Below are 8060 nucleotides of genomic sequence, written 5' to 3' on the forward strand. Positions count from 1 at the left end.
TTCCATCTGTGATGCTTATCATCCTCTGAGGATTTGCAGAATTAAGTGAAGTGACTTTTGAAAGCCCTACAGAATCAAATTGTAGCAGGAGATGGAGCCCTGGAGCACTGACTGGGAAAATCCAAAAACACTGTTTTGAACTGGTAATTAGAGCTTAACTATGTTTCAGCCTCTGACCCACTCATCCATTCAGCCTTTTGGAATATGCTGAAATGCTGGATGAGCACATGGATCACTGAAGCACAGGGCTCAAATGATCACAACCAAAAACTCGCCAACACTAAATTTTCAGAATGGTGACTCTAATCAGCAATCACAGTAAACATTGTCACAAGACACCAACTACTATCTGAAGACACAGAGTATATATACAACATAGTACATAGCTTAATTAATCTACATGTGTATTTTTTAAAATCTGAAAGTATGTAGCTAGATGATATATGTTTGTGTATATGTGTGTGTATATATATATATATATACATATACACACACACACACACACACACACCATGAGGAAAAGAGGCTATCTGTGACATGGAATTATTTTTTCTTCTTTTTTCTTTATCTGTATTTTCTAATGTTTCTAAAAGGAACTCATAGGAATATGAATAACTTCAATTCTCATAAAAATAAAATACTCGTGTAAGTAGGATCACGCTGCAGAAGTGACAGTAGAACATAGGTATATCACCTCTGTCTACTTGCCCCATCGAATCTGTGTGGCTCAGGTGGTAAAGAATCTGCCTGCAATGCAGGAGACCCAGGTTTGATCCCTGGGTTGGGAAGATCCCCTGGAGAAGGAAATGGCAACTCACTCCAGTATTCTTGCCTGGATAATCCCATGGACAGAGGTGGGCAGCAGTCCATGGGGTCGCAAAGATTCAGACATGACTGAGCAACTAACACTACACTACTCCTTGCCCCATAATGGGCTGCACAAAGCTGTCAGACACGTGCATCCTGGACAGCATGCTCTGGATTATCTTGCTAAGCAAAATTTTCAAATTGATCATCCATATAAAAGTTGATTAAAGGGCTCATTCATTATACTGAAGTCAAGGTCACTTATCGCTGTATAACTGTAAAAACAATGCAAATAAAACACAGAGTCTGCATTGCTCTCATCATTCATATCAGCCCAAGCTAATTAAAAATAGATTTTTTTTTTTCCCATTGCTTTGTACTCAGAAAAATTAAGCTTCTTGTTTGTTTTCTCTGTACTACCAAGAAATAACATGTATATGAAGGTGCCAACCTTAAAATATGATGCATTTAAATCTTGGAAACTGGAACTACATTTAGTTTTTCATTTTTTCCATCTTTACTGTCATTGTTCAATGCCAGCATGTTCTTTGGAGTGTACATAGAATAAAAGACCACATTCATTTCCAATAACTTACAGAAGAGTGTGAAACTCAATGAACTTCTGCAAAGGACATGGTGGAAGACAAATAGAGTGAATTAGTATGAAAAAAATTGCAGTACATGGAAACTTCTGTTTGACAGTTTTTGACTGAAAAATTATATGGTATCCATGTTATTTCTCAAGGTATTCATTTTCTTCAAATTAGACACTGGTTCAAATACTCTTTAAATAGCGTTGCTTAGAGGTATGCTTTTTCTGGTGGGGGTGCACATATTAAAGTGTAGTCTGGCATTATCATTGGTTAATAGTCTATTAGCTTTATACTCCCGAATTTAATGAAAAGGATTTTTGAAAACTTTCACATCAACTTGGTGAGTGAGGAGGTGGGAGGGTAGGTGGAGGATGGGCATGATAAATGATGCATGCTGCTTCTGGTATTATTTTAGCAGATTTTCCAAAAGAAATTATTTTAGCTCATTCTTAGCTTTCAAGTCATTATTTGGAAAATGTATGCTGTCTTGGAATGGAACACAGAATTTCAGAATAATATATAACTCCTTCTGTTAGAGCAAAATATCTTGGTTTCTATACATATCACATATCTATGAAAACTGGCATTTCTTTTAGGCCACTAACTCCAAGAGATCTTGCCTGAGGTCACTGTGCCAGACAGAATTTTGGCCCCAAGGCCTCTGCTCACTAAATATTGACTATGTAATTTGCATTGTTATATAATTACATGGCAGATGTAATTAAGGTAACTAATCAGTTGACTAATCAGATAGACTACTGATCATTTGGGGCTTCCCTTGTAGTTCATTCAGTAAAAGAATCTGCCTGTAGTGCAGGAGACCCGGGTTCGATCCCTGGGTTGGGAAGATCCCCTGGAGAAGGAAATGGCAACCCACTCCAGTATTCTTGCCTGGAAAATCTCATGGACAGAGGAGTCTGGTGGGCTGCAATCCATGGGGTCGCAAAGAGTCGGGCATGACTGAGCAACTGACACTTACTGATCATTTAAAGTAAAGAGATTATCCTGGAGTATTCAGTGAGCCTAACCTAATCAAATAAGACTTTGAAAGTAGAAATCTTTCTCTGCCTGGTAGCAGATAAGTCATCAAAGTTTCAAAGGGTGAGAAAACTTGATATGCCACTTTTTATTTGAAGATGAAAGGAGTTACTTATTAAGCAAATAAGAATTTCAATTCTATAATAGCAAGAAACTGAATTCAGCCAACAACCTGAATGAGTTTGAAAGCGGAACTTTCCCCTAACTCCCAGATAAGAGCCCAAACTAGCCAACTTCTGGATTTTAGTCTTGTGAGGCTCTAAATAGAGGGCCACACTTTACTTAAACTTTCAACCCACATGACTGAGAAAATAAGTGGGTGTTACTCTAGACTTACAAGTTTATAGTAATCTGTTACAGCATCAATAGAAAATGGACACAGTCGGGCTTCTTGAGTGGTTCAGTGGTAAAGAATCCACCTGCCAATGCAGGAGACATGGGTTTGATCTCTGTTCCAGGAAAGATCCCGCATGCCGCAGAGTGACTAAATCTAAGCACCTTAACTATTGAATTTGTTCTCTAGAGACTGGGAGCCACAACTACTGAAGCCCAGAGACTAGCCCCTCCTCGCCACAATCAGAAAAAAGCCCAAACTGCAACAAAGAACTAGCATAGCTAAAAATAAATAAACATATACAATTTTTAAAAAAGAAAATGGACATGCTCACACAGGGAACAAAGGCTCTTAGATACCACGCCACACTGTTAACCACCCTCCCCAGTAGGTGCATTTGTACACAACACGACTCCTGTCACTGTCCCCGGGTGCCTCTGTCACCCAGGGCCACATCCCCTCTCACATGATCAAGGACATGAGTGCAGAAAACTGCTCAGGGAGGCCCACAGTGTCTCGCACACAAGACCCACATTCACCCTGATGATATCCCACTTCACTGCCTTCCACACCACAGCAGCCTCAGGACCCTGGATATTGAACCTGAGTGTCTTTAAGGGGTTCCATTGCAGCTGGCAGAGTGTTCTAGGCTCTTCTCCTAACCTCCGTATTGAGCGGTGTAGCTTCTCCGGGATTAGACAATATTTCAGTCTGTATAAAATAGCAGAAAGCATATGGGCTCCAGTATCCTGCTGCCAAGGTTCAGCTCTGGAGTTCATCCTCTACATGACTTGGGCAAGTTACCATGTGTTCCCTCTGTAAAAAGGAGGTTAAAAAGGCTCCACCTCAAAGATCTGTGGGGAGCATTAAATGATTTAGTCATTAGATGCTTAGTGTAGTACCTGGCAAGCAATAAATGCATGATTACATTATCTCTGTTTTTTACTTCTTATCACCCATCATTAGGAATATTATGGCACTCCCTCTTTTCCTACCTATGCAATTAATTTACCCAGTGAAAACTCACATTCCCTTATTACCTTAGAAAGTGTTTCACACGTTCTTTGGTTCAGTGATACCAAACTTGCTTGGTGTTAAGAAACACCTAAAGTACTTGCTAAAAGTACAAATTCACAGGCTCTGTCTCTGTAATGTCTGTTGTAGGAAGTCAGGAAAGCTCCAGAAATCAGCCCTTTTTATCAAGGGCCTCAGATGACTCCTATGAATTGTCCTGGTTAAGGACTAGGATCTACGTAATCATGGTCGTTTTCAGCCACTGATACTGGTTGTTGGAGGCAGGGGTGGGGGAGAGGGGGCAGGGCACGTGCCAGGATATCCCAAAAAGCCAAGGCCCTTCTAGTGCCACCGTGGGCATTGTCACAGGGTACCAAGATCTTGTCAGGAAAAAATGCAAGCACCCCCCGCAACCCCCTGCTAATGCAAAGTCTGCAACAGCAAACTCATACATAGGCCCTTAAAAAAGTGTTCCTTCCACCCCAGTTTCTGTCATTCAAAGTAGCTGGTTAAACAAGCCACTGTATAGCACAGGCAATGCTTCTCAATATTCTGGAATAACCTGAATGGGGAAAGAATTTGAAAAAGAACAGATACATGTATATGTACAGCTGAATCACTTTGTCATACGCCTGAAACTAACACAACATTGTTAATCAACTATGCTCCAAAATAAAATAAAAAATTTTTTAAAGTGGCTAGTTAATGCTCACATTATTTGGGGAAGGGATAAAATGAAATATTATGCTAGAGTATGATGGCTACGCTAGAGTATGAAGCATCAAAGCACTGGCCTTGCTCACAGCACCTGGCACAAAGGAAACACTCAAGAAACGGCTGCTGGTTTAGATACATCCTGGCCCACGTGTACAGCTGAGTGAGTGACAGGCCAGAGGTGCTGCATTCCTTGCCTGCCATGGGTTTTCTTGGCTATATGAAGTTCATAAACATCTTCAAGACACTCCACACCTTGCAAGAGTATAGAACCCAAGGGTCACAGATAAAAATGGATTTATGTGACATCAATTAAACTTAAGTCCTGGCAAGGTAATATACTTTTATAAACTCTGCAAAAGAAAAGATATTTTTGTACTGTTTTCTTTCTGAAGGATCCCAAAAGTCTATAAGCTTCAGGCTCCACCATGACTCTTCAAAGAGGGGTTTTGAACTGCTAAGAGGACAAGGAAATAAGATGCTTGAGACAGCCATGTCCTGCTTGCAGCCTGGAGCCCCCAACACCAACAAGTTATGCTCTGAGCAAGTGAACAAACTGTGGTCCCGGCCTTGGGCACAGCTGATCCCTCGTCTCCATGCCCGGCCAGCAGTGCAGAGCTCTTACTCTTGCCTGATCCCAGACGCTGCAAGGAGCCAAGGAAGACCTCCACTGGCCCTGACATGCAAATTCCTTAAAAAAAAAAAAAATGTTGACCATTATTAAAGTCCTTATTGAATTTGTTACAATATTGCTTCTGTTTTATGTTTTTTGACCCCAAGGCATGTGGGATCTTAGCTTCCCAACCAGGGATCCCACCCATACCCCTGCATTGTAAGGTTAAGTCTTAACTACTGGACCACCAGGGAATCCCCTTAAATTCCTTTTTATTGTCCCAGAGCTTCTGGTTTCTCACCCCAGCCCCTCCCCTATGTGCCAATTCCATTTTGTCCCCCATCCCCTACTCAATGATCATGCTCTCTAACCATTACAGCAAGGTGGCAATTAAAAATATGCTGATGCCTTATGCACAAACAGAGCTCTACAAACATTCTGTGATTTAATTTGAAATATTTGCTTTATATAATTTGTAGATTTTAGCTATTGGACTAAGATCATTCACAGAAATAAATTGTAATTTACTGCTGTTTTTCTGGGAGTTTTTTATTACTGCATAATTAAAACCTACTGTCAGCTAGCACTGGGAGAAAATGTTGGTGTTACGCAGTGTGAATTTTAATTGGCTGCACAATTACCATCTCTTCTTTCAGCAAACCTGCATCTCTGCAGTAATGTGAACTCTCAAATCCCATAAGATGCCTATAACCCACAACCTCGCAATAAACTTACCATGCCATTTTCCACTTGTCAGCCCTGCCGATGCTTTCACAGTGAAGGACCTCAAACTAAAGGCCTGTGGACTTGGGGAAGCTGGCATCAGTGTGAGCAGGTTTGGAGGAAAGTCGGCACAGAACATGGGGTTTTCTCCTCTGGTTGTATTCCCTGCAGCCATGATGGAAACATGGGCCAGCTGCTCTTCACTTGTGCTGTTTCTCACAGCAACAGACAAGGCACTCAAGTGGGCAATGAAAGAGGACTTCAGATTCTTAATAGGAGAACTACCCTCTATGCAATAGAGGTTTTTAAATTGAAGTGGAGTTGATTTACAATATCATGTTAGTTTTGGGTTTATAGAAAAGTGATTCAGCTATCTTTTTCAGATTTTTTTCCATTATAGGCTAGTACAGGATATTGAATATCGTTCCTTGCACTATACAGTGAATCCTTGTTGCTTATCTATTCTGTGTAAGTAGCTTGTCTCTGCTAGTCCCCTACTCCTAATTTACCCCCTGCCTCCTTCTCCCCTTTGGTAATCATAAGTTTGTTTTCTGTGTCTGTGAGTCTGTTTCTGTTTTGTCCGTAGAGTCATTTATATTATTTTTTAGATTCCACATATAAGTGGTATAGTATTTATCTTTGTCTGTCTGACTTACTTCACCAAGTACAATATTCCCTTGGTTCATCCATGTTGCTGCAAATGGGGATTTTCCATTCTTGTTTATGGCTGAGTAATATTCCATTGTGTATATTCACCACATCTATATAGGTTCTTCTGGTCAAAATATACCTACTCTGTGCCACTTCCCATGCTTGGCACTGGGGATGCAGGAATGAATAATACACAGTCTATGTTCTCAACAAGGGCTTCCCAGGCAGCGCTAGTGGTAAAGAAGCCGCCTCCCAGTGCCAGAGACATAACAGACACAGGTTAGATTCCTGAGTCGGGAAGATCTGCTGGAGAAGGGCATGGCAACCCACTCCAGTATTCTTGCCAGGAGAATCCCACGAATAGAGGAGCCTGGCGGGCTACAGTCCATGGGTCACAAAGAGTTGAACATGACTAAAGCGACTTAGCATGCATGCCTGTTCTCAAAAAGTGCAAATTCTAGTAGAGAAAGGAAAACATTCATATAAATAATTACATCACCACAGGTTTTGCTAGAGATATAAGGAACTGTTTGATACAATGGAAAGAACATGGTCTTTGGAATCACAGAGATTAGGGTTCAAATCTCACTTCTTCAATGCATTCAGCTCTATTGCCTTTAGAAGAGTTGCTTCATCAAAGAACAGTGATTTCCTTATAGAAACAGAATGCTACAGTGCTGAGAGGCTCCATGGCTGCGAGGAGGGGGTGTCTGATCAGAGCATTCTCCTCCCCTGTGCTCCCCTTTGAGGACGTGTGGTGGGGAATTTCAGTGACAAAGATTAGAAATGACAGATGTCAGGTACTTGGTACAATGGCTTGCATGTCATAAGGCATTTGATAAATGATAGTTATCACTGTTGACAACTACTGGGAAAACACCATCTCTCCTGTCCCTGGGCGATTTCAATAACCACCAAGCTCCAATCTCCCCTCCCACTGAGTCTCCTTGGAGCACCCCAGGAGAGCTCTTTCTGCAAAGCAAAGCTGATCTGTTAAAGATCTGCTTTAAATGCTTAGTACCTTCATCTCCCAATTCTATCTTCTTGGCAGAGTTGGGGGCACTGCAGTGCCCAGCACTCTCACCACCACCCTCCCTCTGCTCCTTGCAGAGCCACTTCCCTACCACACCCTGCTTCCTCCTGCTCCCTGATTTTGGACATTCTGTTCCCTTCCAGTCCAACCACCTCTGCTTGTTGAAATCCCCTTGAGGAGCCACACTGTAGCCATAGTATCCTACAAACTACTAACAGACTCAAACCTCCGCCCAACTGTTCCCTCCACTTTCCTGTTTGTCCCTGTCTAATTCATTCTTCAAAATGCAACCAGCCTTGCTTGTACACAGTAATCCCATTATGGCACTCACTTCCATAATGAAGTGAGTGCCATAACTCACTTCAGTGATTGTGTTCCCATCAGTTGAGTGAAATCTGTCCCCCGACCATGGCCTGTGAGGCCCTGCCTGATCTGACCCCTCACGTTGTCCCCCTTGGTCACTGCACTCCAGCCACACTAACCATCTGCAGCTACTCCAACCTCAAGCCTTTCCTGCCTCATGTGAGCACCAGCTCCTGC

The 8060-nt window shown here is 41.9% G+C and overlaps 1 long non-coding RNA gene across 1 annotated transcript; it reads right to left on the minus strand.

The window, feature by feature from the left end:
- Window positions 1-2515: 2515 nt before the first annotated feature.
- On the minus strand, window positions 2516-6379 carry LOC123328444. Its single transcript, XR_006543267.2, has 2 exons — window positions 5849-6379; window positions 2516-5191 (listed from the first exon to the last, which is right to left on the minus strand). It is a non-coding gene; the product is annotated as an uncharacterized LOC123328444 (long non-coding RNA).
- Between the last annotated feature and the right edge of the window lie 1681 nt (window positions 6380-8060).

Source organism: Bubalus bubalis, chromosome 12 (genome assembly GCF_019923935.1).
Source record: "Bubalus bubalis isolate 160015118507 breed Murrah chromosome 12, NDDB_SH_1, whole genome shotgun sequence".
In the NCBI taxonomy this organism is placed as follows: domain Eukaryota; kingdom Metazoa; phylum Chordata; class Mammalia; order Artiodactyla; family Bovidae; genus Bubalus; species Bubalus bubalis.